Below are 28,000 nucleotides of genomic sequence, written 5' to 3'. Positions count from 1 at the left end.
TAAGATTACCATCAAAAGGTGTGAAAACTTTTTTTGGTGGGGAACAAAGCAATCAGCAACTTCTGTTGTTGATTGGGTAGGGAGTGTTACAGGATTTTTAAGTTCAAGAGAGACAGAAACTCTGGAATTAAAGTGGTGATCATTCCGTACCTTGCACATCACAGCAGTGCTACTAGCTGGTGATTAGAGCAAATATACCTGGAATTGCTTTTGAGTATTAGAAACAACTTGACTCCTTGGGACCAGTGACTCCATCCTGGGTTGTGACCAAGCAGTTCAGGAGAGCTAACTGGCCCACAATCAATCAGACCTTCGACCTTGGCTTCATTAGCCAGCAAAGGCTTCGAGCACTTGAGCTAACCATCCTGGGACAGACTGAAGGGTGATGAGATAGCTGCAATTCAGCCTTTAAGGTTATAGAGGCACAGAGTAATTAATCGTGTCATTCACTGACAGTAACATTTATAAGCCACTTCTGTCTGCAACTGTTTCTTTTACTTGTACTGCACCTGGTGCAATCATAAATGCAATATTTTTATAGAGTCAGCCTATCCAAATTGGTAGCAATGAAAAGATACAATTAAGGTAGCTCTTTTTCTTTTTTAATTTTCTAAAGCATTGCAAGAGGTCTGGGAAGAATTTGATTAGCCTGCTTCTGGCACGTAGCCACAGTTCTGTGGGTCTAGACTGGTGTCATATTTTCCCGTGTGCAGCTTTCCGAAGAGCTACGCCTTTACACTGAGTCTTTCTTGTGAAACAGTAGGATTTGGGCTACATTCCAGGTATATGCAAGTATTTATTATTAGTTCTCGTAATCATAATCACTATAAACATTAATGCATTTTAACAATCTGGCAGCCAGTATCTTAAATCCCCAGGAATCTTAGTTAAATCCCAAGGAAAACTTTGTAACAGTCGTTTGGGGGCATTTGGGGCAGCATTTACAAGCAGGGAAAGACCAGTTTTCCAATTTTCACAATAGGCCTGATCGATGGTTCAGTTTCAGTTCCTTTAGCCTTTGGACTGTTGCATCATGTGAGCACACAAAGAAGATGTAATTGGGCACATATAATCCAAATACCTCTGGGAAGGAATTCTGAAGAAGGGCCATATCCTGGAAAAGAGGCATGTGATTGCACCAGTGTCAACATGTTTGAATTTTTTGTAGAGTCTGCCAAGCTCACAGGCCATTTGAATTTCATGGATTCATATTTTCATAGTATTGGGCCTTCACTAACTTCTTTGCTATCAGGGATCATTCTCTCTTGGTTCAATCAACTTCCTGTTGACAAAAAAAAAAAGAAAAGAAAAAAAAGAAAAAAACAACCCTCAAAGGCTTCTTGGACCTTAACAGCTCTTACAAAACAAATTATGATGATTTAAGTATGAATGATTCAGAAACATATGGATTGAATTTCCTTTCACATACATGTGGATTCATATATTAAAGGGGAAAATGTCTTGGAAACCTGCGTTTCCAGTCTCATGTATTCGCATTATAGTTTTAAACACACCGGGATAGAAACAGTACACTTGCAACCACAAGGCATGCACAGGCAGGCCCTCCTCAGCTTCCATTACATGTGGACATGCTTCACTATAGGCTACCACTTATAATTGACTGTTCTTCAAACAAGGACTCTGACTTACCGTCTTTGAATCTCCATCACACAACACAGTGTTTGCTATGTATTAGGAGAGTGCAAAAACTTTGTTATATGAACGAGTGGATGCATGGGTTAATTAATGAATCAACTGGAGCCCACTTATCCTTTTTGCAACCTGGCCCTGTTTCTGAGCTTAGGCTGCAGGTTGGTTCAATCACAATAAGCTGTAGGTTGCCAGAGGCACTGACGCATCAGAGGCCATACCACAAGGGTTTCAAAACTTTCAACAAACCACCCTTAGGATTGGATTCTGGGTGGGTAACTCTCACTATATTTTTGGTTGTCAACTGTCTGAGACTATTTTTTTCTCAAACGTTTGAGTTTGGTAAAACTCAGAACATGTTTTCCCAAGATCATCCCCCCACAATCTAAACCCATGTATATTTTAGGGGAAATTTAATCCATGTGCCCCTCAGTTCATTCACATAGATCATCAACATGCTCTTTAGCAAGAGCTATTGTGAGATTTTTGTGTAAATATTTGTCGTCATCTATAAAGTTGCATTTACCCAGTGATATCTGGGGCAGGCTATGTTGCTTGCCTGCCCAGTAGACTGCGTTTTTTTTTTTTCTAATCAAACCTCAATGCTATTTTGATGTTGGACAGTTCTATATCCCAGGCATCTCCCTCCAACGCTAAGTGGGGGTGGGAGTAGGGTAGGATGAAGAGTTGATATTTGTTATGTTCCCCAAATACGTAAATTCCTTCCCTCTTGCTAGTGATTATTTTGAGCATGGTCGTGTGGTCTCCTGATTAATGCACTCTACTGAACAAACTTCTAGCAACATTTTCTTCACTCTTAAACAGTGACCCAGTACAGGTACTGGACTCTTCCTGCCTTTGGACATTGTCTGTGAGGACATAGTTTTGAGACCTCTGTGGCCAACCATGAGGGCAAGGTCAAGAGAACTGCGGAGAAGCCCCTCTTGAATCCTTAGCTTCTGAGCTCACCAACTCTGGAAACAACCTGCTTCCAGACATCTTGCCATGTGAGACAAATTCCATTTCATTTAAGTCATAACTAATTGAATATTCTATGACTGCTAAATATATTCCAATTAAATATGACATCTAAACTATGATTTTAGAATCTCTGGACTGGTATAGAAAATGGTAGGACCACTTGATATGAAATTGTCCATGCAGTGGCAAAACTTGAGTTTTTACCTTTTATAGTTAAGAGCCTAGTGAGATTTATTGGGAATTAAAAATTAATCTAAATAAATATAAACAGTGGTAAATTTTATGTGTGCATGTTAATACTTCCTTCATTTGCATGTATTCAATTGCTATTTTTATTTTTTAATGAAGAAAAACTGTTAAATAGTTTAACAAAGATGATCAAAATACTTGATACTTCATCCCTACTTTTTCTCGAACTTGAACCTGGCTACTGTAACTCATAAGCAAGCAACTGGTAAAAATAAGTTGAACTGTTTTAAGTCTATTAAATTACTTAAAATGATAAAAAATAATTCATGTAATTTAATTGCTTCTACCTTCTTCTATGTATCGCCTTCCAACTTCATTTCCAAATGCTCTGAATTTTTCTGGGTCTGCTTCGACTTGCTTGCTGACCTCAGTTAAGGCAGATTCATCTAAAATAGTGGTACGGATTTTAGAAACACAAAAATCAAATGTGCTCAGTTATATTTTTCTTAATTATCAGCAGCATAAAGACACAAATCTAATTCTGTTATATTCTATGACATACTAGGCCCTGGGCGTTACAGGATAGTGATCAATACAGTTATAGTGTGGCTGGTTTTTAAATGTAAAATCCTAGACTGTAAGAGACAGAAGGACTAATAGAGAGATAAACTCAATCAGTGGCTTTTAAAATGTGCCTCTGGGTGCTTTAGGCTTTAGCTGTCTCTTAATTCCTAGGTGAGTTGGCAAGTATATTTGTAATGCAAAGTTTGCACAAGGAAGGCTGCAAGGGAATAACACGAAACCAAACAAATGACACCATGTGTGGTAAAGCAACACCTATCAGAGGAATTTGGGATTCCTTTCAAATCATGAAGCAGCCTTTGAAGAGCAGGTTTTGATTAGGGGGCAAAAGGGAGTAGGGAACATCAGGTGGGATGGAATGGCATGAGGAAAGTCACTTGTGAAAAAGCAGTCTGGGGCATGAGCAGAGACTTGCTCCACTACAGAGACGAATTGATGTTGGGAAAGCATAAAGGTTAGATGATCAGGCATGGCTAGATTGTGAAGACAAGTTAATCTTAAGGAGAGCTACAAAACACAGCAATTATAATGTGCATGTGCATCACCTGGAGATCTGGTTAAGATCCAGATTCTGATTGAGTGGCTCTGGGTTGGGCCAAGAGGCTGCATTTTTTTAAACTCTCAGGTTTAGGTCCAATGGATCCAAGGACACCATGGGTAACTACGATTGGGCTATTGTTGTACAATCTGGTCAGGAGTCAGGAATCCTCTTAAATTAATAATGGAAAGGGAGAAAAAAATTGAGATGACCAGAGAATGAAAACCTCAGTATTCCAAAAAAAAAAAGATAATGGTTTGTTTTCTTAAGTTAGCAGCTTGTGTTCCTGGAGTGAACTGCATTGCATGGTGTGTAGTGAAAGCTATGTAGGCCAGCATTTGAGTCCTTTTTCTTCCATTTCCACTCTAAGCCTCTCGTTTTTCTTATTTACTGATTGTGGCTAATAATTGTATCATTTGGCTGTTTTTTGGGATGATTATATAGATTTACATAAACCGTATAGTACAATGCCTGGTGCCCATTAGGCGCCCTACCAAATAACACTATTGTTGCTTTAATTGTGATTATTGTTATTTATTAGTCCTGCAAATCACATGAAAAGAATTTCTAAATATCTCCAGAGAGCCTGAGTATCTGCAGTCTTTAAGATATCTTTATTTTCTATAGAAAGCAGATTCGCCTCTGCTGATCAACTTGGGGAAAACACTAAAAGTGATGATATCAAACAGGATTCCTTGTGACCAGAAGAATCTAATTACTTCCATGTGTAACTCTGATGAGATGAAAAAAACATTTATGCATCTAAACCACTTGCTAATGGTCAGAGGTGTAATGCACAACTCCCACCAGTAGATACATGGCATAAAACTTACAAGTGTTGAAACCTGAAGTAAGTCATGAAGGTCCCTCTGCTCACCAGGGATGTCACTGTGCTTTCACTGTCATTTCAAGAAGTTATTCAGTTTCATTTTTTTCTTTCTTTGAAAACTGTTCTTCTTCATCCTCCTACCCAAGCCCATGCCCATCTCCCTCCCTCATGCAGTCCTTACTCTCAACCACACAGGCACACGCTCAATGGCTTGTCCAGTGAACACCTGGAATCACAACCATTATCGTTGCAATAACTTTATTTCACAAATGAGAAAGTGAAGGAATTTAGGTTTAAAATGCTCACCTAACTCACACAAAGGATTCTTAGTGTCCTTGAGTTTCCAAGATAAGAAATATGAGGAATGCTATAAAAAAGGAAAAACACCATCTTTTATAATTCCTCTCATAAAAAAATGGTTTCTCTGATGTATGTGGTTAGCCATGTGATCAAGCAGAGGTTTTCCTGATGTACGTTGTTGATCATACAGGTAGGCAATATGAGCAGCGGTTAAGTATAAGAATTCCAGTTGAGGCTTCCTGGTTTCACATCCAGCTATTATTGTTTTACTTGTTGCTATTATTATTAGGTAGCAATATAACCCAGGATGAGTTACTTAATCACTGGGCCTCAGTTTCCTCTTCTTTAAAATGGGATTGATAATGGCCCACATTTCACAGGGTTGCAGCTCCATTTAAATTGGTTGGTAGACATAGAGTGCTTGGAGTAAGACCTGCCACATCACGGTCTTTCTTTCTGAATCTAGACATTTCTTTGGTTTGAGCAACCTGAACATACTTTTTCATTGCGGTCTGGCTATTCTAACAGTTCCAGTTACTCTTGTTCATTTTGTTTCAATATGTGGTTGTAATAACAAAGATGACTACATGATAGATGTCCATGGAACATTCTTCCAATGACCAGAAAATCAAAATGCAAGCATAATGTGAATAATGGGCCAACTTTTTATTGGGAAATATTTGGCAGAGGCTAGACTTTTTAAAGGCAAGTATTATATTCAAGGAAAATGGTTTGAAATGAAAATGTTTTTAGATACTCTCAACAAAACTAACTTGTATAATCCCACTTGCTTGTTTCATTATATTCCTATTGTTAGCCCTACATCAAAAGCTAGATCGGATCTAGATTTTCTTTTAAAAAAGAGTGTTTCCCAAGTCTGCTTTCCATTATCCCCAGCAAAATCTGTTTCAATATTCAAAACTCATGAAAACAGTGAAAAGAATATGTCAGCAGAATCCCCTCTAGCTAAACGTGCTCAAGGAGTTGGTAACAAATCCTTGCTGAGAAAATCGCACAGGCACCATGCTTCTCGGTTTTGCATTTTTAATCACCTGAGATGTGTCCCGCAATTTGCTTTGGAGCCAGTCCTGGACTGGGTGAATTCCCACGAAAGGAGATTTCCAAAGTTGAGCTGACTTGCAGCTACTGCTCCCACTCACGATCCCAGCCATGTTGTGGTAGGTGGAAAAGGCAAGAAGTTGAGTTGATGACTATGAAAGCTGGCCATCAAAAGGCTGCGTGATTATTCACAAATACTTTCTTCCTCATAAGTTTCTACCATCTGGCATTCAGCATAGTAGAATGCAAACACTTTTACCATGATTCTACAGCAAGAATTGAATAATTAGGAAAGAAAAACTCCCTCTGCTATCCCAAGACCAGCAGAAAATCCTCTAAATGACTGATTTCATGCAAAGCATCCTCTGCTTTGCTTTGATTCCAGAGCAGTTTCTGATACTAGTTCTTAAATCGGATTCTTAACTGTTGTTCAATAATGTCTGAAGAGCTTGTAAAAAGATAAGTGAAAACCCTTGTAAGTATTTAGTTTCTTCTCAAACGCAAAAGAACAACCACCCAGGGCCAGGGATTGATCTTGCAAAGTCATCTCCCTTTTAATTCATGTAAGACCTAACACATGGAAATCTAGCAAGCTGGGGGAAAACATAGAGGCAGGAAATTCTGTGGCTTCTCTCAGAAGACGAGGATCGAATCCTTCTTAGGGAAGGAGACCATTTTCACACTTTTCCTTAATCACTACATTTTTCTGTCTTGAGGGAAAGGCAAGAACAGGAGGCCATGAGACCCGCTACATAACCTGTGAGTCTTCTACTTTCCAGGCTGAAATCTCCCATCCTCCTTATTCATGGCTTCTTGAAAAGATGCACCTTATTCATTCAATCATTGGCCCTGGGCTAAACAAGCATGGTCCCTACCTCATGATGCTTCTAATCTATTAGGAAAACAGATAATCACAAAATACATTAAAATGTTACTTAGTCATGATTGTGATAAAAATTGCAAAAATGAAGTAGAGCATAATACAAAAATTTTAATCATATGATTTAACTTAGGAGATGTGGTAAGGAGGAGTATTGAAGAAAACACTTACTCCTGGCCTCCTTCTCCTGCACTGTTACTTACAAAGCTTTTCGTAACACACCCATCTCCTATAGATATGCTATGGGAGTGCCATAGAAATACTGCTTATAAATATATATTACCAGTGTCTAGATTATAAAATAAGAAGTTTATTCAACAAATATTCATTTGACAATTTTTTAAATATTTCCTATTTGCCAGGAACTCTTCTAAGTACTCAGAATGAAATAATAACCAAAATAGACAAAATTTTAAAAACCCACAAACAAACCCTGACTTCCACGAAGCATACATTCAGGAAGGGAAGAAAGAAAATGAACAAAATAAGGAAATGAAATGTAAAGTATGTTAGAAGGTGAAACAAGCTAAAAAGAAAAATAAAACAAAAAAGACTACCAAGAGGCTAGGGCCTGTGTTGGGAGGGACAGGTGTTACAACTTTCGGTAAGATGGCCAAAGGCAGCCTCACTGAGTAGTTGACATTTAAATAAAAACCTCCAAGTTGGGAGAAGGAGCCTCGTTTGTATCTGGGATTGGGGCACAATATGAAGCTAGAGATTTGGCCGAGGCCAGATTTGAGAAGGCCAGATTTGAGAAGAAGGCTGTTCAGAGTGTTAACTCTATTGGGAAGGATATAATCAGACTTAGATTTTTTTTTAAATAGTTGGGGTCTCACTCTGTTACCCAAGCTAGAGTGCAGTAGCACAATCATGCCTCACTGCAGCCTCAAACTCCCGGGCTCCAGGCATCCTCCTGCCTCAGCTTCGCATGTAGTTGGGACTACAGGTGCATACCACTACACCCAGCTAATGGTTTTTGTTTTGTTGTTTTTATAGAGTTGGAGTCCTGCTTTGTTGCCCAGGCCGGTCTCGAATTCCTGACCTCAAGTGATCCTCCCTTCTCGACCTCTCAACAGACTTATATTTTAAAACAACTACTCTCTAGCTATTCTGCAGGAAATGAATGGGGTGGTAACAGAAGAATATTGAGAGACATCAATTGAGGAAGCTGTAGAAATATTGTAGACAAGATAAGGTAGTACAGCAGACTAGATATTTGCATGTTTCTAAGATTTGTGTGTTAAAATGTGGTGGCATTAAGAAGTGGGACCTTTGGGAGGTGAATAGGCCATGAGGGTGGAATCCTCTTGATTGGCATTAGTGACCTTATAAAAGAGGCCCCAGCAGCCAGGCGTGGTGGCTCATGCCTGTAATCCTAGCACTTTGGGAGGTCGAGGCAGGTGGATCACCTGAGGTCAGGAGCTCGAGACCAGGCTGACTGATGTGGTGAAACCCCATCTCTACTAAAAATACAAAAATTAGCTGGCGGTGGTGGCGGGTGCCTGTAATCCCAGCTACTTGGGGAGGATGAGGCAGGAGAATCACTTGAACCCAGGAGATGGAGGTTGCAGTGAGCAATATCGTGCCATTGCACTCTAGCCTGGGCGACAGAGTGAGACTATGTCTCATAAAAGGAAAAAAAAAAAAAAAAAAAGAGAGAGAGAGAGAAAGACTCAGCAAGCTCTCTAGCCCTCTTTCTGCCACGTAAAGACACAATGAGAAGTTGGTAGTCTGCAACCAAGAAGAAGGCTCTCATAAAACCTGGTCATAACACACCCTGAGCTCAGATTTCCAGCCTCCAGAACGGTTAGAAATAAATTTCTGTTGTTTATGCACCGCTCAGTCCATGGTACTTTGTTACAGTAGCCTGAACTGACTAGGATAGGTAGTAACCTGGGCAAGGGTTGTAGTTAATAGAGATGAATAGACAAGAATGAGTTTGAGGTGTTTTAGAGGGAGAATTCACAGGAAGTGGCAGCTGTGTGGATATAGGAGACGATGGGCAGAGCATACTTGTTTCTTGTTCTTGGTCCAACCTACTCCCAAGATAGCTCTGCTTGACCTTCATCTCTTTCTTTCTGGTATGGTGCTTATAGCTGACCCATGTATTATTATACTTTAGCTAAAAGTTATTGCAAGTGGTTTTCAGCCAGGTACATACTCCACAGGGAGATATCAGCAAGTCTAACCAGGCTGTAATGTAAAGGTTTATAAGCATGACTTTAGAAAGGTTAAGTGCAAAGAGAGTCTCTGTAAGGGCTAGAGCCCACACTGGTCACGAGATGCTCACAGCACGCAAGGCAGTAATGATCTAGAATCTCCGGCTCGGTTGGACAAGGCAAGAGGCACAAATGTACGTGCAGAGGAGCCTGTCAATAGTTTATTGGAATGAGAAGGACTTATCTTTCCCACTGCTATGACTGGAGCTGTTAATGTACGGGTCTCTTCCCTAGGTTTAAGTATGTGCTAGTAAGCCTCACAAAAACAAAAAGGGAAGGTTTAATTTGAGCTGCTCGGTTTGGACAGAAAAACTCTTTACTGTTAGGAGTCCAAAGAACTGCTATAGCCCACATGTCCTGGGATGGAATAATGTCAGAAAGGCCATTTCTGTTGGGAGAGTGGCAGTTTCAATAAAGCTTAAAGCTTTTGGTATTACACTCCGCTAGTATGGCTCATTCAATCCCCAGGAGGAAGTCATACAAGACCTTGGGCACCCTACATGAGGCCTGTGGGCCCACTGGTGCCCACTGAAAGAATCTAGAAAAACCCGAGGAAGTAGATCGTCTTGTTCAACTGGGCCAGGTTGGTTAGGACTGACTAGTGCCCTGATGTGGTGCTGAGGACCTTTGCTGCTAGGTTTGATCACACAGCTGAAATTCAAGGCATGGATTAGTCATTACATAATATGTGCCATTTAAAATTAACTCCACTAAAATCAAAAGAATAGGATGAATAAATTGTGATATATTCATAAGATGGACTTCAAGACTGCCATTAAGAATAAATCTAAAAAGAAAAAACCTGGGGGAAAAAATCAGGTTAGCATCTATGGTATTGGCCCATTAAAATAAAATCTGTCTCTCTCTCTCTGTCTCTCTTTCTCTCTCTCTCTCTATCTCTCTCACACACACACACACGGGCACACACACACACACTTAGAGAAAGAAACAGAGATGGGCAGAGACAGAGAGAAAGAAATGACTAAAATAATGTATATTAAAGCATTAGTCATTCCTGTTTTGAAAGATTTAGATGAATTTTCTTCATTTTAATAATCTATTTTCTGAAGGTGTATTATCTTATGATAAGAAATGAGTACATAAAATTACAGCATAAAACTGGGCCATTATAAAAGATAACTACAAAAGTAAAAAAGAAATATGCACGTATGCCTCAATCCATTTAATATTCAGACCCCATCATGAACTCCCTTAACTCATTCTTTTTGTTAATAAAACATTGCCATGATCCGTTCATCACTGTTTTCTGTTCATGTGGTCCACCACTGAAAAACCTTCAACATCTCTCCCTCAGAAAAGGAATCTATAGCTCCCTCAGGGCAAGTCTTCCCAGTGCTTTGCCCAGAAATTATTATTTTTCATCTAAAACTGTGGAGAAAAATTTGCTGAGATCATAAAACCCTAAAAATAAGAGAAGAATACCTCAGGCTGGTGAATCTCTGAAGTGTGAGAGTCAACACAGACAGATACGTTCCAGCTTCACCTAAGTGAGTCCTGCCACAGAAGCCATTCCTCTTCCCTCTGTAGGAATGAGCTGTTTGGGGGAAACTGAAGTCCCTATGCTGAACAGGGACAGGAAAGGCAGGGCAGGTTCAACATTTGGAAGGATGGACTGGCAAAATCCCACTTAAGACTCCTTCTAAACCTGAAATGTATTTGCATCCAGAATATAACTCACAAGACCATAAAATCAGAGAAGGGATCATAAAAATGGTCTAGTCAGACCTCTTCATTTTAAAGATGAAAAAATGTAAACTCTGTGAGATTACTTCCCCAGGGTCTCATTATTGTCAGTGGCAGCAGCAGCAGATCACAGTTTTATATATTGTCTATTTTAAGACGGACTGAACTATATGTAAATGGAGTATAAGTAGTTCCTATAGCCAACATTCTTATAAAGACAGCAGTCAAGGGAATGAAAGCTCCCAAAGTTCATAAACAAGTAGAGGATGGCTTAAACATGATTCAGAAAGAGAACAAAGATTAAGATGAGTCAGAGACTAACCCTCTGGCTACTCATGATGGGAAACTCTTTGCTTCCATTGGAAAGAAGGTTGGTGGCCACATCAGATACACAATACTCACTGTAATTATCTGAAGTTACATGTATGTGTCAGGTACTAGTTTGCATGCATAATCCATTGTTTCTCATGTTTTTTTCTGATTACTTAATTCGTAATTATCTAGCATAGGTGAGAATATTATTTATTTCTAGAACCTACCCAGAACCTATGAGTTAGAATCTTTAGAGGTGCTCTTGAGTGTCTGAAGTTTATACCAGCTCCCTAGGCAGTTCTTCTGAGCACAGAGCTTGAGAACCACTGATATAATCCACATATTATGTTTTGATTCTCCTTATTTTACTCATTTGTATTTAAAAATACTGAATCAAGTTCCCTGAAATTAAAAGAAGATAACTCAGGAATTATTTGAACACTTGTATACCAACTCTTCTCTTCATCGCCATATTTATTCCTGGACAGGAGCTATTACTGAATTGAATCTTCTAGGTCTATGTTGTACGTCTGTTTTCCAGCCAAGGCCATTGCTAGGGGCCACATTATCATATTGTCATATCTATATGACTTTGTTTTTATCTATCAGCTTCAAAACTTTTTATCTTTTCCCATAGCTGGGAAAGCTCCAAGGCCTCTGCCACATCTTCATCTCCATTCCCTTCTTTCCGTCTCACTGCCCCCAAACTAATTCAGATCCTCAATCTTCCCACCTAATGGTTTTGTCACCAGGGTACCTGTCTTCATCTCTTTTCCAATTATGACATTTGCCAGGTTAGTCTTCCAACAGGGCTACTCCAATCATGTTTCATAGTTCATCCCTATAAAAGCAGCCAACTGAATTAAAACTAAAACCATTGACCTGGCTTTCAGAGCCCTCTTTTGTGTGACCCTAACCTAAATTTCCAGCCTTTTAAAACTTTCCTACTTGTATCCACAGTGGACTTGACCTTGCCTGCCTATATGCCTTTGCTTATACTGTTGGAATAACAAGAACTTCTGTCCTCATGTCTACTGGTTGAAATCTTAGCCATCACTTTTGATCCCTCCTTCAAAAGACACCTCATCTGTAAGACCTTAATTAGTTCCTCTGATTTAATATTCTCAACCTTCTGTAAAGCCTCTGCTTTGTATACCTCTCTTAACAGATTTTCACATTTATTGTTTTAAAAGTTATTTGTCTAATTGTCTCATCACCTGTAACAACTGAATCAGCATGTTTGCTGCATAAGTTTTCCTGAATAAATCATTTTTAAAAGTTGTGTTTCAAGAAACGTCTCAAATGTGGGATAAATTTATCTTCCTCCAATAACACGAAGAGGTTTAATTGACAGTGCATAACACACACTCAAATGTCAGGGCACACTTCATAAAATGGCTTGGTTTTTAAAAGGTATTTATCACACTTTTTACAAAACCTTGAGATACCTGTAATCTTGAAGATCAAGCAATAGCATTCTGCAGAACTCCACTGAGGAACTGACTTTCATTCTCTCTAAGGTCTATTTTGGACACGTATCCAAATGGGTTGCTAACACATTCTACAATAAGCCCTAATATTCAACATCCAGAAGAGCAGAAAGCCCTGTCGGATCCAACTTAGCAGACTTGGAGGTCTCAGGGCTTCTCCACGATGCGCAGTTTGGCCACCTTATGAGAACCTGGTGGAATTTCACCCAGAGTTACATCAGTGAAGCCTGTTTATTTTGTTGGGTATCTCCCTTCCTCTTCTTTTTTACACCTATTTTTTTTCATATGACATTGACAAATCTCATTTATTTTTTCTCTAGAGAGCCACATTTTGTGAGCCTGAAAGTTTTCTTACGCTCCCTCCCCAGCCAATTCTACTCCTTCAAGGGCTTATATCTATTGTATGTCACTTGATGGAAGGCCCTACATGCTCCTTCTAGATGGTGATCTTTACAAAGGCAGAGACTACCTGTTATGGAGGTTCAAATTCACTTCATTGCAGAGCAGAATGTTGGGATCTATTCGTTTTCTTAATAAATGTTTCTCAAACAAAATCTCTGAAGCTGAATGTTGATATGAATATTAAATAAAATAATTTATGTAAACTGTTGTGCCCAATAAAAGGTAAACTATAAATGGAATCTAAAAATCAGTCAACATTGGCCCTCATGTAACCTTCCTATCCCTTCTCTTTCCAGTGGCTTAAATTAAATTAAAAGCCATCTATGTGATTCCTTTTGTTTCATGTCCTAGGGATAGTGATGACTTTAGAGTCATACACTCACTGGCAGGCTCTCAGCTTGTGGGGCAGCATGGCAGTTCTGTAAGTGAGCATATTAATAGGACACAGCTGTGAACAACAAGGTATTGCTACATAGAGATTATACTGTGCTGAAAACACAGGATCTGGGCAGACGGAGATGAATGCCATTAGATAATATGTTAGGAAGAAGTTGCCTAAGAAAGCCAAATAGTTTATATTTCACTATTATTAGACATGCCATTGGAGAAAGTTTTTAAGAAACATGTATTCATTTCCAAGAAGTAAGTCTTGAAAGTACTCGTGTCAAGTATGCTGGCTCTTATGTGTGCAGTTTTGATTTTAACTATAGGAGAATATGATTTTCCCTCAAAAACTCTTCTTTCTACATAAGCTTAGAAAATTAGGCAACTGCTGCCAGAAGGATTTTGAACATCCATCCCCAAGGATTTTCATGGGAAGGTATTCAGAATTCAAATTTGAATGCTTATATCTTAATCAAAACATGTAGGCAGTATATACATTTCTACGATGATCTCACAGTAAGATGTTAACAGCAAAATTCTTTTAAATAGAATGACATGAAAGGACATTAAATCTCATAAGTGCAATTACCTCCAGAGGTAGCCACACTCACATTCTAGAAAAAAATACACACATTATGCACAAATATACACAAAAAAAGAATCCCAAATTCCATGGTGTTGTATTTAGCCTCATAATAGTCAACTGAATTAGCTCTGAATTATTCAGCTGGCTCAGTCTCCCTTTGTGGCAATGATAGCATCTTTATCTGACCTAAAACTAACAGCATGACATACTGGACAAGTGTATGAACTCTGAATCTAACATCTCCATTCAATTCCCAGCATTGATCTTCACTATTCGTGGGAGCCCAGCAAGTTACTTAATGTCTCTTTCCTTCCTTTCCCTTATCTATAAAGTAAGGATGATGATGATGATACCTACCTCATAAGGTGCTGTATAATAAATGTGAAGATGGAAGAATTATTAATAATAAACAAATAACTCATTGAGACATTTCTAGAAAAGCCTCCCAAAGGAGGCAATGGAGGAACTAAATATTGAAGGAGAAATAGTTAATAGAGGAGGTGATCCAAGGAGAGGAACTTCAAGTCCCAAAGCAGCAGCACTTGGGTAAATGGCTGGAAAAAACGTCATAAGTTGGTGAGTATTGAGAGAGATTGCGCTGGAGGAGATTGCTCCAGCAAGATCTTAAAGGCCCTTGTCAACCATATAATGGATCTTTCGTAGTTTTCTGAAGACAGTGGAGTCACTGAGTGCTCTGAGAAGAATGACGACACACCACCATGATAACTGGTGGCATTTATTATTCATGACCATGAACCTCAAGCAAAGCCCTAACTCTCCCCGTAACGTGCTCCCGAGTCCACTTACTCTCCCACTTACTAGACCACTATTTTGTATTTTCTCCTCATCTCAAACTTCCAAACCCTCCTCCTCCAGCCTCACTCTTTGCTGATAGCCTTGCTTTCCACTCCACTGAGAAAAGAGAAGCATTGGGAAGGGAAATTCCACAAGCTCCCTTCTGCACCTGCCCACCTACTATTTTTGTGGCTTTGTTCTCCATTTCTCCATTTCCCTGTTTTCCCTGGGGGGATCTGGCCAGGCTCCTGGATTATACTTACTTTCCATGAGTGCATGAGATGCTGCTCTCTCTCACTCAGAGACTTTTCTCCAGCCTTCCTCTCCTGTTTCTCCTGCAGCAGCAATCCTTCCCTTTCCACCATGCTATTCCAGAGCAGCAAAAGGCTGTCATTTACCTTTATCTTGAAGAAAATGCTGTCTTGACCTCACTTCATGCTCCATCTGCTGTCCTGTATCTCTCCTTCCTTTCATAGATGAATTCCTTGAAGAGCTGTCTCTTGCTGTCTCCAGTTTCCCTCCTTCTATTCTCTTGTAAACCTGGTCCAATCAGGCTGTCACCCTAACCACTGCTCTGAAACGTCTCTTATCAGGGTGGCCAAGGACTTCCACTTTCTTAAATCCAATCAGTGGTCCTCTATCATCCTATAAGCAGCATTTAACACAGTTGATGACTCTCTTCTTCTTGAAACTCCATCTTTGCTTGGCTTCTAGAACACAGTGTTCGCCTGGTTTTCCTCTTCCCTCCCTGGCTACTTCCTCCTATGCTCATTTGCCAGTTTCTCCTTATCTTCCCAACATCTTCATGTTGGAGTGCCCAGGGACAGTCCTTGTGCTTCTCTTCTCTCTGTATATCCACACTATTGGCAATCTCACCCATGTGCCAATTACTCCAAAAGGTATGTCTTCAGCTGAGACTTCTCTCCTGAATTCCAGACTCATCAATCCAACTGCCTAGTTGACATCATCTTAGGTTATTTAACCACATTTCAAATTCACCATGTCCCAAAGTGAACTCCTGATACTCTCCTAAACCTATTTTTTCCCTTGACCTAGCCATCTCAATAAAGACAACTCCATTCTCTAGTTACCTAGCCCAAAATGTTTAGCCAGAATTGATTCCCGTTTTCTTTTTTACCCTACATCAAAAACATCAACATGTCTCTTTCTTTTAAAAATTCCCAGAACCTGACCTCTTGATATCCTGTCATTCTTCACATGTTTTACTTTTCCTTGCTTTATTTTTCTGCTAAGCCCTCATACCTCCTTTTTTTTTCTTTTTTGAGACAGAGTCTCACTCTTTCACCCAGGCTGGAGTATAGATGTGAGATCTCGGCTCACTGCAACCTCCGCCTTCAGGGTTCAAGCAATTCTCCTGCCTCAGCTTCCCAAGTAGCTGGGACTACAGGTGCCCGCATACCTTGCCCAGCTAATTTTTGTATTTTTAGAAGAGATGGGGCTTCACCATGTTGTCCAGGCTGGTCTCGAACTCCTGACCTCAAATGATCCATCCGCCTTGGCCTCCTAAAGTGCTGGGATTACAGGTGCGAGCCACCTTGCCTGGCCAGCACTCATACCTTCCTATAGAGAATATAACATAATTATTTTGTTTGCTGACTCCCTGCTACCCGACCACCTGCTGGTCCCAATTTTGCTTGCCATCTCCTCATAACACAGGGTGCTGTTTGCTTCCTTTATTACCCTTTGTTGCTCCAGTGGCCTGTCTCTACTGAGGGCCATTTTGTACAATGGAGACACTCATTAGATATTTGCTGAATGACCATGCAGTAAATGCAAGCATTCCATTATTATTTTCTTGTGCCCTTCCCAGTGATACCGAAAATTGTGTTGACCTTTACATGTGACTTTAATACAGAAGCCAGTGAATTTAGGAAAAAGTCAGTTTCTCTTACTTCCTTTCTCTGGCTTATAGCTGGTAATTTGGTTTCCATTATCTTATGAGTCAGGTTTAGATGACTTTGCTCTAAATTCATTTCTTTCCATTTGCCCACACTGAAGCATATCTAACCCTCTTCTTACCACCCGCATGGCTTTTTCGTGTGGCCATTGTTGGCTTGGCACAATGCATGAGCTTAATGTCATTTTCAGAACCAGAAATTCCATTTTGTGTTCCATCATCAAAATCTCATACTAAAAGATACTAATTTCAGCTTTGGAAAACTCACCCACTTATACCATAATACTTGAAAAATTTTGTATGCTTTCTTAACATTTCTTTTCTCCAAATAAGAGAGTTCTCTCTATATAATAAAACATGTCTCTTTATACTTCTAAAATTTCAAATGTACAAGTCTTTTATGTATCTTAGGCTCAGGCTTTGATGTTCTATATGTTTTGTTTCTATTACAAATAAGACTTCCATACTACCAATTACATTACTCATTGGTCCAGGAATTGCAGAGAAACCTATAGACTGGCCAGCAGCCTATGAGGAGGCAAGCATTGGAAGAGCCATTGAGTCAGTGGAGTGACTTTGGAATCACTATACTACGGTTGGAACTGTTGAGTAAAATGGCCATCACGGTGAGAACTGGCTACACTTCAAAGTACCTAAAAGACAAAAAAGACCAAAGAACCCAAAAGGCAAAGTAACTGGCCCTCTCATTTACTTATTGTATCCAAGCTAATGTTTGATTGGTTTGTTTTTCATATTAGATTTTCTGCAACCATACTATCTAGAGATTTTCTATTAGATTTTCTGCAACCATACTATCTAGGGATGATGATATGTCTTCTTTCTAGTATGTATAATTTTATTTTGGTTTTTGTCAAATAAAAGTGGGATAAGTGAGCATCTTTTTTCCCCGCCTTTAATGGTAGCATCTTAAATATTTCATTACTAATTTTTACATTGGATATGGGTTTGAGATATATAGTCTTTATTACAATATAGATGTATTCATGAATCCCTATTTGACAATTTTTAAAAGATTGAAGTTAAATTTAACTGAATGCCTTTTCAATATCAATTAAGATAATCGTAGGATTTTTTTTCTCTTGACTGAGAAATATAATTAATTAATCAATTTTGAATACTAAGTTACCTTGCCATCTTATATAAATCTTACTTGGCTTTTTTTTTTTTTTTTTAATGGAATGTCGCTCTGTCGCCAAGGCTGGAGTGCAGTGGCACAATCTCGGCTCACTGCAACCTCTGCCTCCCAGGTTCAAATGATTCTCCTGCCTCAGCCTCCCGAGTAGCTAGGACTACAGGTGCACACCACCACGCCCAGCTAATTTTTTGTATTTTTAATAGAGACAGGGCTTCACTATGTTAGCCAGGATGGTCTCGATCTCTTGACCTCATGATCTGCCCACCTTGGCCTCCCAAAGTGCTGGGATTCCAGGTGTGAGCCACAGCACCCAGTCGGCTTTTGGGGGTATTTTAAAAATGAATTTCTGGATTTGGATTTTAATAATAAACTTAATATCTGTGTTTATGAGTGAATTACCTTCAGCTTTGTGTGTGTGTATGTGTTACTTTTTTTAGGTGTTTGTGTCATCTCTGGTAGGATAACAAATGACTTCTGATTTTTTCCTCAAATTTTGTTCTTCCACACAATTACAACTACTTGTCCCTTAAACATTTAAAAGAACTCCCCTATGGCTCCATCTAATGTGGATAAACAGAGTACTATTTTAGAGTATAAGAAGAGATCATTTAAGAAAATTTAAAACTTGTATTTATGTGATTGGTCTCTTAGGCTTTCCACCTCTTCTTGCATGACATTTGTTCTTATATATTGTGATTTTCAACCTCAGTTATTATCAATGAGTTAAAATTACAACAAAGCTACATCTACAAAATTAGCAAATACATGATATGATTATTATAGATGAAGGTCTTTGTAGATGAAGGCTTGTGAAATGGGCACCAGCGTGCAATGCTGTGGTGGTGTTAATTTTTACAATTTTTTTGTAAAGATTTTTTGTAATTGTATCAACAACTCTAAAACAGTATGTTTTCTGGCCAAATAATTTTATTTCTTGGAATATACACCAGATAATTACTTACAAACAGAAAATAAAGATCAACGTGTGATGCTTTTTGTCGCAGTGCAATTATATTGATGACATAAGTCAAATATCTATTACAGAAATTATGAGATAAATTATAAATTATCCATTCAATGTAAGGCTATGTTGGTTCTTAATAGCTATGAAAAGTTTTCAATAACATGAAGAAATACCAATAATATGCTAAGTATTAAAAATAAGATAGAAAATTGCACATGTAATATGACCTGAACTTTTAAAAAATGTGCATGGCATAAAAGACACTTGGAAATTTTTAAATAAAATGTTAATAGTGTTACTTTCAGGTAGAAACAGTCACTTTTACAAAAGTTTTAATATCTTTCCAAGTTGTTAAGCAATAAATATAATGAACACACGTACTTTTAAGAAGTTTTGTTAACTCTTCCAGATAAGAGCATGTCTTGTATTTGAAAACAGTGATCATAAGTCTCCAGAACAAATAAGGTGAAGTTCCTTGCTCTCTTTTTCCTGTGTCCCCCAACCCACTGGACACCCTTCTGCTTGTGCCATCAAGGTTGGATGCTTGCCCCAATTGGCCTTGTAGAAAGCATGCAATTGCACTGCTGCCTTCCAGTCATGTGTCTCCTCCAACAACTCTTTATGATTGGTCAAATTAGCTTTAATCTGCAACTCACTTTATTCATTGCCCATGCACCGTGCTGGATGTGCACTGCCTCCACCTCAGCCATTGTTATTTAGATCCTTGTCTTGTCCTCTCCCTATGCCTCAGGTGGCTCAACTGGAAAATGAGGGTGTTGACCTCTACGGTCCTTTCAGACCTCCCTTTAGTTCCTCTTGCTACCTGTCTTAGTTTGTCTTTTGTTGCTATAATAGAAAACCAAAGACTTGGTAATTTATAGAGAAAAAAACATTTATTTGACTCATGGTTTAAAGGCTGGGAAGTCCAAAAACGTGAGGCTGGCATCTGGCAAGGGTCTTCCCATGGCAGAAGGTGGAAGCGAGCGCATGAGACAGAAAGGGGCCAAACTTACTTTGTAACAGCATATTCTCATGATAACTAATTCAGTCCTGCAAATAACATTCATTCATTCATGAGGGCTGTATCTTCATGACCCAATCACTTCTTATTAGGCCCTATCTCCCATTATGGTAGTGAGAGGTGAAGCCAGCTGGGCTTCTGGGTCGGGTGGGGACTTGGAGAACTCTTCTGTCTAGCTAAAGGATTGTAAACGCACCAATCAGCACTCTGTGTCTAGCTAAAGGTTTGTAAACGCACCAGTCAGCACTCTGTAAAAACGCACCAATCAGCATTCTGTGTCTAGCTAAAGTTTGTAAACGCACCAATCAGCACTCTGTAAAAACAGACCAATCAGCACTCTGTAAAATGGACCAATCAGCAGGAAGTGGGCGGGGCCAAATAAGAATAAAAGCTTGCCACCGGAGCCCCAGCAGTGGCAACCCGCTGGGGTCCACTTCCATGTTGTGGAAGCTTTGTTCTTTCACTCTTTGCAATAAATCTTGCTGCTGCTAACCCTTTGGGTCCATACTACCTTTATGAGCTGTAACACCACAAAGGTCTGCAGCTTCACTCCTGAAGTGAGCAAGACCACAAACCCACCAGAAGGAAGAAACTCCGGACACATCTGAACATCTGAAGGAACAAACTCCGGACACGCCATCTCTAAGAACTGTAACACTCACCACGAGGGTCTGCGGCTTCATTCGTGAAGTCAGCGAGACCAAGAACCCACAAGAAGGAACCAGTTCCGGACACAGTAGCATTGGGAATTATGTTTCCAACATGCACACCTTTGGGGAACACATTCAAACCATAGCACTACCATTCTATAGTTTTCCCTGAAGCCATTACATTGCTTCTGAAAACTATTACTTATATTTTTCTCTAGCAGTGCCCAGGCACACTTTGTTTGCTAGTCATCTTTCTAGGTTAAAAACCTGGTGCATCCAAGGGACTGTGGGTGTTTTTTTTTTTTTTTTTGAGATGGAATCTCGCTCTGTCGCCCAGGCTGGAGTGCAGTGGCGCCATCTCTGCTCACTGAAAGCTCCACTTCCTGGGTTCTTGCCATTCTCCTGCCTCAGCCTCCCGAGTAGCTGGGACTACAGGTGCCCACCACCACGCCCGGCTAATTTTTTGTATTTTTTAGTAGAGATGGAGTTTCACCATGTTAGCCAGGATGGTCTCGATCTTCTGACCTCATAATCCGCCCACCTCAGCCTCCTAAAGTGCTGGGATTACAGGCGTTAGCCACCGCGCCTGGCCTGTGAGTGCATTTATTTTCCTGAACTGAGCTACCCACATTCTCCATTCCCTTGTGTAGCAGGTCAGCTTCTGAATCCATCCCTCTTCCCACTCTGTGTGATCTCTGCTCCCTTCATGGAGACCATTAGTTTACTGGTACAAACTTTACTCTTGGTGGCTTCTGTGGAAAATGAAAAGTATGATCCGCCATGCAGGAATGGGAGTTTTTGCATCAGATGGAAGATGGAACTGACACACCTTGAGGTTGTTTTCTCAAATGGGTTCCCTCCTCTGAGCTGAAGAGTCATCAGAGGGGATCAGGTGAGGCGACTTATGAGGAAAGTGCTTTGCCAAGGTGTGGTAAGTCATTGTTGCTACCACATGAGGGGTGGGGAGCAATGCTTGAAGGGAATCCTGTAGGGACAGGGGAGGGAGAGAACGGGAACTCTGCCACCTTTCCAGTACCATCAGAAGGAAAGGAAGAGCAGAGTGGTGAGGGTCTGAGGGGAAAGGATTTGCAAAGGGAATTCAGTGTTCAAAGGCAGGGATGCTGACCAAGCTTTTTAAGGTTACAAAGAAGAGAGACAGTCAGGCTTTTCTAATCAGCAGAGTCCTATTGTGACGAGCGGGTAGAAATGAGGAAGATGAGAATCCAACCACACAGAGGATTTTCAATATTGAAACCAGAAACATTCTGGACAAAATAGGGTAGTTCGTCACCCACTCAAGAGTCTGGCAGGAGCCTAGGAGTAGCAGCTGCTACCGGGACAAGGAGACATGATTTAGGAACCTGAAGAGTTTTCTGGATGTACTGATGGAGGTTATCTGGTCACCCTCTTTCTGGCCAGTTTCACTGACAAAATATCAGTGTATGCATATAAACTTACACACATACATATATGCATATACACATACATACATAAAAAAATATGTATTTTTATATATTCCATTGAGAAGCAGTGGGGTATAATGATAAGAGTTTGGACTCCAGAGCCAGATTACTTGGGTTTATAGCTCAGCCTTCCCACTTCCTGTCTGTGTTACCTTGGATAAATTAATTAACCTCTCTGTTCCTCCATTTTCTCATCAGAAGGTTATTGTGAACTTTGAAGTGAGTTACTATACGTAAAATGCACTTAGAATAGTGCCTGACACATAATACACACTTAATCAATTTCAGCTATTAGAATTACTGATTCCTTTGTCATGACCTTCCATTATATTGGGCCAGCAGATCTCTGTGCCTCCACTTTTCCCTGTGCCTCTCAGCCTGTCTCTGCCCTTACTCTCAACAGTCAACTCTTCAGATCAAATTCCTATCGAGTTAATCATCACCATCTCTGCCGGGCAGAGCTTTGGCACCAAACCACCTCAACGAGGCAGCTGCTTAGTTCATAGATTGGGCATACTTTTTGCCCAATCAGCACTGTTAATAATAATTGAAACTTATAAAGCATGCTAGCAAGAGTAGCAGAGTCAGGAGTTACCAGATGGGTGGCCTCAAGTTTTCTACAATGAACCTGTATGGCATTACATTTGGAATTAAGGAAAAGGTTATTTTAAAAATAGACTATTTTAAAAATAGTGTGGGTAGACCATGACCCTGCCTATTATGAAAGCCCATGGCCCCAGAGACTGCACTAATCATTTATTCTGGCCAATGTCCTGGTGCAGAAGTGACAGCCCATTGATTGAGGACAACCTCCTGGTGGACCTAACTGCTAAGAGCTAATCTAGGGCCCCTGGATCTTGCTGTCTCTCCTGGTGACTGTTGGTAGCTCCCACCCACTCTTCCACTGTGGCCTCCAGTATCTGGCATTATAACCATTTACAGGCTTTTCATCTTCAAGAGGGAATTAGCTTCTCAAATACAAAAGCCAGTTCATCTTCCTATTCATGGTGCACAGAACAGCACCTGGCATGACGGAGGCACGTGATACCTATGTGCTCAGCAAATAGCCACACACAGGGAGGCCAGGAGGAATTTTTCATTGTGGGGTTTCTGAAACCTCCCATTCACTCATTCATTCATTGTTATTCATTCAAAAGTTATACTTTATGTCCACTCGTGATCATACAAAAGGGTCTTAGACTTTGTTTGCAAGGATTTTATTGTCTATATGCCTGGAAATGTAATTCAAAAAGAAAAAAATTAAAATTCAACTAATTACCCTCCTTATCCCCTACCCCTGAGAACCCATATCTAACTACAGATTTGATAGCAAATCTACCAAGTTGAGATTTCAAAGTAAAAGCAGCAAAATGAGTCTGCTTATACCTTCACTGAGACTTAGAAAAATTACCCACTGCAATTCAGAGGCGGCTACGGAAAGGAGCTGTAGCGGTGGAGGGGGATGAAGGTGGGAAGGGGAAGAGATACTGAAACTCAAGAGGAGTTTTGGCTTGGTAATATAGACCCATGGGCCACTCAAAACCTACTAGGAGTTTAACTGGCACTAAAATCCGGTTGGCAAAGGCTAACTTTTAGCTCTGCCATTTAATTAGAGCAGAATTCCCGTAGTAAGTGAGGGAAATCGATACTTTTTCACCTAACTGCTTGTCCATTGAAATTACTGTGCTAAGAAAAGCAAGAAACTATTAATAAAATGAAAGAAAAATGTGGCATTGCCTTTGTCAAGCTTTTGACCCAAATATTTACACTGCATTTTATATTTTTTTACTTCCATTATTCTGAGAGGGATTTTGTAGTTTTTCTGACATATGCCAAAGCAGGTTTTTACATTTTGCAAGTATGCAAATAGCAAATGGAATAAGAAATTCATGCAGATGCTTTCCCAGATTTTCAAATGCAGAACATCGTGTTATGCTGGTTCCAGAAGTTATAATTGCACTTAAAAGTCCTGCCTTGGTGTGGCATTCAGGGACTTTAGGGACTGCACACTAATTCATGTCTGACTTTGTAATCAGCCCTATTCATAAGAACTGGCTTATAGAAAACACATTTCTTCTTCAGAAGGAGAAGCGGTGATTAATGACAACTTCAAGAGTGCCTTGTGGGCCCTATAAATAGATGGCGCTCTAGCAATACACTGGAATTTCTGCCCCCGTCCCAAATTTCCGCTCTTGCTTCCTGAGAACCCCTTCCCGCTATTACTGTGCAGAAGACAATATCTCCTGTGGGTCAGTATCTTTTGTCCCTGACTCCCTCTCTCCTTCTCTCCCTGGAATCTCTTAGTAATCTATCCCAAGTGGCAAACTTTCAGGAATGCCCGCCCTTAGGAGTCTTACAAAATGTGTAAAGTTGTATCATTCCTTTCTTCTTAGAAATAAAGAAAAGCTCTTTATAGAACTGGAAACATTTCCTTTTAAACAAAAGCAATCAAGTACTCCCTAGGGCTGGGCCTGAGAGATTCATTCCTCATCCTCCTGAGACCAAAATGGTGAAAGACATGAGTGTCTCCCCTTCAAAGAGTTCTGAGAGCCTTGTGCTCGAAGGACGATCCCTCCAGAATGTCTGCACACAACAAGACAGTAGCTCCAGCTCCCCTGTCATTCTGGTTAATCTAGGACATCTGGCCACCCCATGTGAGGACCCGGATTCTGTGTGTCCTCCAGGGTAAGCAAGAGGCCCTGTCCTATGTGTGAAGGATCTGGCTGCCATGGAAATAAAGCCAATTAGAAAAGACGATCGTGATAAGGCTCGCTCATGGGCTGTGCTCGCTTTAGAAAGTCATTACAGGCAATTGAATTAGCTTCAGTCTTTGTAAAATAATTTTCAAGACAAGCATGCATTCAAACTAAACTTTTTGGTGTTTCTTTCTTGCTTTATTATTATTTTTTAATCTAGCAGCTCTTGACAACCTGTTGTGTTGATTTACAATCCCTGCAGCAGTATTTTGGAAAGGCAAAACATGTTCCCTGGAATCCCTGGAGAAAGTGATGGGCTCCAGGAATCATCACCGTTGGATTTCGTCCCAGTGGCAATGGGGGCCTTATCAAGTCACTGCCTAGGGTGGTCATTTTAAAAGATTGTAACCTGGGAGATAGAAGACCTGGATTCTCCCTCTTCTCCACATTCACTAGCTCAGCCATTTTAAGTAAGTTGCTTAACTTCTCATTTTCCTTAACCTTAAAATAAAATCATAGAGAAACAAAAAGGGACCTTGTTGGAGGAGGGAAGTAAACTAGTTGAGCTTCAGTTACTTCATTTTACAGATGAAAAACTAATACCTGCTTTATCTCACTCCCATGCTGGCTGAAAAAAATCAACTGAAATTTCAGCGTGCTTAAAAAGTTTGAGGTTGTACAAACTGTTGTACAAATGAAGGAGATAATAATTACTATTATTCACAATTTAAAGTAGAAAATATTTCAGATACATATCACTAAATAATATTGTTTTATCATCATTAGTAATTCCCACATTTAGCTAGATGTGAATACTTTTATTGCCCCTGGATTTCCAAAAGCTTGACAAAGGGATGATTTTCTTTTCTCTCTGCTCAGTAAAATTGTTACATATTCTCTCAAACAAACACAGAATTTTCTAATCAGTGCTCTAAACTTATACAGAGGATTACTTCCAAAGCTTTCAAATCACTCAAGTCAGAGACTTCCTATTATGCAGTTAAGTGAAAAACAATCACATCTATTGTTATTTTATATGTATTTGTAATTTGGCTTTGCAATGCACATTGGTCTTACATACCTTCTGAAGCTAAATCTTCACCTCTCAGTATGGTTATTTGCTTTGGGCCATCATTTAGCCTGGATTCCCTCGAGTCCAGGCTGTCCAGGCTGAGGCAGGAAGATCCCTTGAAGCCAGGAGTTCGAGACCAGCCTGGTCAACAAAGTGAGACCCTGTCTCTACACACACACACACACACACACACACACACACACACACACACACACGAAGACAAAGTGAGGCCAGGAGGATTTAAGATGGTGAGCCCTTGTGGTATCTGATACAGGTTAAAATCCAGCCAACTTACACGTGGTAATTTTTCACTGAGAACTGGGCTCTGGAAATCTCTGACTCATATGTTGACAGAACTTCCCTTAATAATTCAAACAACACGAAGTTTAACACTGGTGCCCCTTGCACAACCCGAGACATAGGAAAAATTTGTATTTATCCAGGCTTGGCCAATGGAGTGTTTTAGTGTAATTTTACATGGAAGCGTTTTAATAAATTTTTGCATAAGATAGATAAATTTCAGTTAGGCATATCTCTGTGTCTCTTTGCGCACCAGAAGAAACTAGCCACATGGATATCTGGTGCAACACTGAGAAATCAAGCCATTTGTACACAGCTTCATGTAATTAAAATTTGAAGCATCTCCAAGTTTTGGGGCTGAGCTAATTAGGCAGGCGTAGGGTAGAGGTGAGTAGACAATGAGAATGATTTACTTGAGGAAGTTCCTAGGCAGTAATTCTCAATGTGTAGACCTTGACCAGAAACCTCTCCATCACCTGAGAACTTATTCAAAATGCAAATTCTGAGTTCCCACTGAGATCTACTGAATCAAAAACTCTCAGGGTACAGTAGAGCTACTTGCATTTTAACAAGTCTTCCAGGTAACGCTGATGCTTGTTAATGTGTGAGAACCATAGTACTAGGTGAATCTCTTCCAGAGCAGTGGTCTGACTCAGGGGGTAGAACAATCAATAGGGTGGTAAATCAGTTGGTCAGATATGTACTGGACTGGTACATATTTTTTAAGCACTTACTAAGAGCCAGTTACCATTGGGGTTCCGAAGATACAAAGGTGAACAAATCACACAGCCTCTGATCCCAGGGAGCTTTCTAGTGAAAGAGGCAAACAAATAGACCAAGCATGATAACAAACTAGCAAGAGGAACGCCTAAGTTCCTCTTGGACCCCAATCCAAACTCAGAGAGGGAGTCAGAAAAGAAGTTATTTCTACATTAAATTGTGAAAAACCAAAGGTGTGTTTGAGTGGAATAGGAGGACACTTCCAATAGACAAGACAAGTCTTTCAGAGTCCTAGGGGAAATCTGAGCCATCTTGGTCAAGGGCTGCAGGAAGTTAAAATGTCTGAAATGCAAGGTACAGGAAGGAGATGGGGAGAGAAAAGGTTGGAAACATATCAAGAAATAGATCATAAATTGTTTAATATGCAGAGACACTTCGGTTTTATTGTTAAGGCCTTCTCCTGACCCTGGACACAAATTGGCATGTGCCCAAGAACTCAGTCCAGCTTGGTTGGCTTTATATGCCAACCAAGGCCTGGTGACCCCAAATCCACCTATCCAAACCTGCCTCTTTCTCAGATTTCCGTACTGGCATCTCTACTTGAATGTCTAAAAGACATGTCAAACCTAACTCGACAAGAGTTGATTTTTCCCCTCTCAATCTTGTGTCATTCAATCTTTTCTTAACTCAGCAAACGGCAATCATATCTACCTAGTTTTTCAGCCCCAAATCTAGAACATATCCAAGAGTTCTGGCTTTTCTCATCACCTACATTCAAGCCATAAGTATATCCAGTCTACTCAGCAAGATTTGTTGGCTCTACCTTTTAAAAGTGTGCGGAAACATTTTCCACTTCTTTCTAGTCTTTCTATGTACTTCCTTCTTGATGGCAAAATGGCTCCTCAGCAGCCTGAAGCCCATGTTATGGCCAATTCTCTCAGCATCTCTAAATCTTTCCCACAGAAGCCCCATGTTAGGTTTGATTTGCTTTGACTGCGTTTATCTTCATCCATGAACCAATGACTATGGCCAGTGGGATAAACACTGTGTTTAATACTGGGTTATAAGCCCAACTTTGCAGCCAGGGATGGAGATAGTCTCATTCAAACCACATAGTGGTTAGGGGTGGAATGGGCTGTG

At 40.1% G+C, this 28,000-nt stretch overlaps 1 long non-coding RNA gene across 1 annotated transcript; it reads right to left on the bottom strand.

Annotated features, from left to right (window-relative positions):
* Positions 1–792: 792 nt before the first annotated feature.
* LOC129041404 (uncharacterized) lies at positions 793–25,996 on the bottom strand. Its single transcript, XR_008503860.2, has 3 exons — positions 25,850–25,996; positions 3,168–3,266; positions 793–1,282 (listed from the first exon to the last, which is right to left on the bottom strand). It is a non-coding gene; the product is annotated as an uncharacterized LOC129041404 (long non-coding RNA).
* Between the last annotated feature and the right edge of the window lie 2,004 nt (positions 25,997–28,000).

Source organism: Pongo pygmaeus, chromosome 6, assembly GCF_028885625.2.
Source record: "Pongo pygmaeus isolate AG05252 chromosome 6, NHGRI_mPonPyg2-v2.0_pri, whole genome shotgun sequence".
In the NCBI taxonomy this organism is placed as follows: domain Eukaryota; kingdom Metazoa; phylum Chordata; class Mammalia; order Primates; family Hominidae; genus Pongo; species Pongo pygmaeus.
Note: the sequence above shows the minus strand (reverse complement) of the source record. Positions and strands in the feature narration are given on the sequence as shown.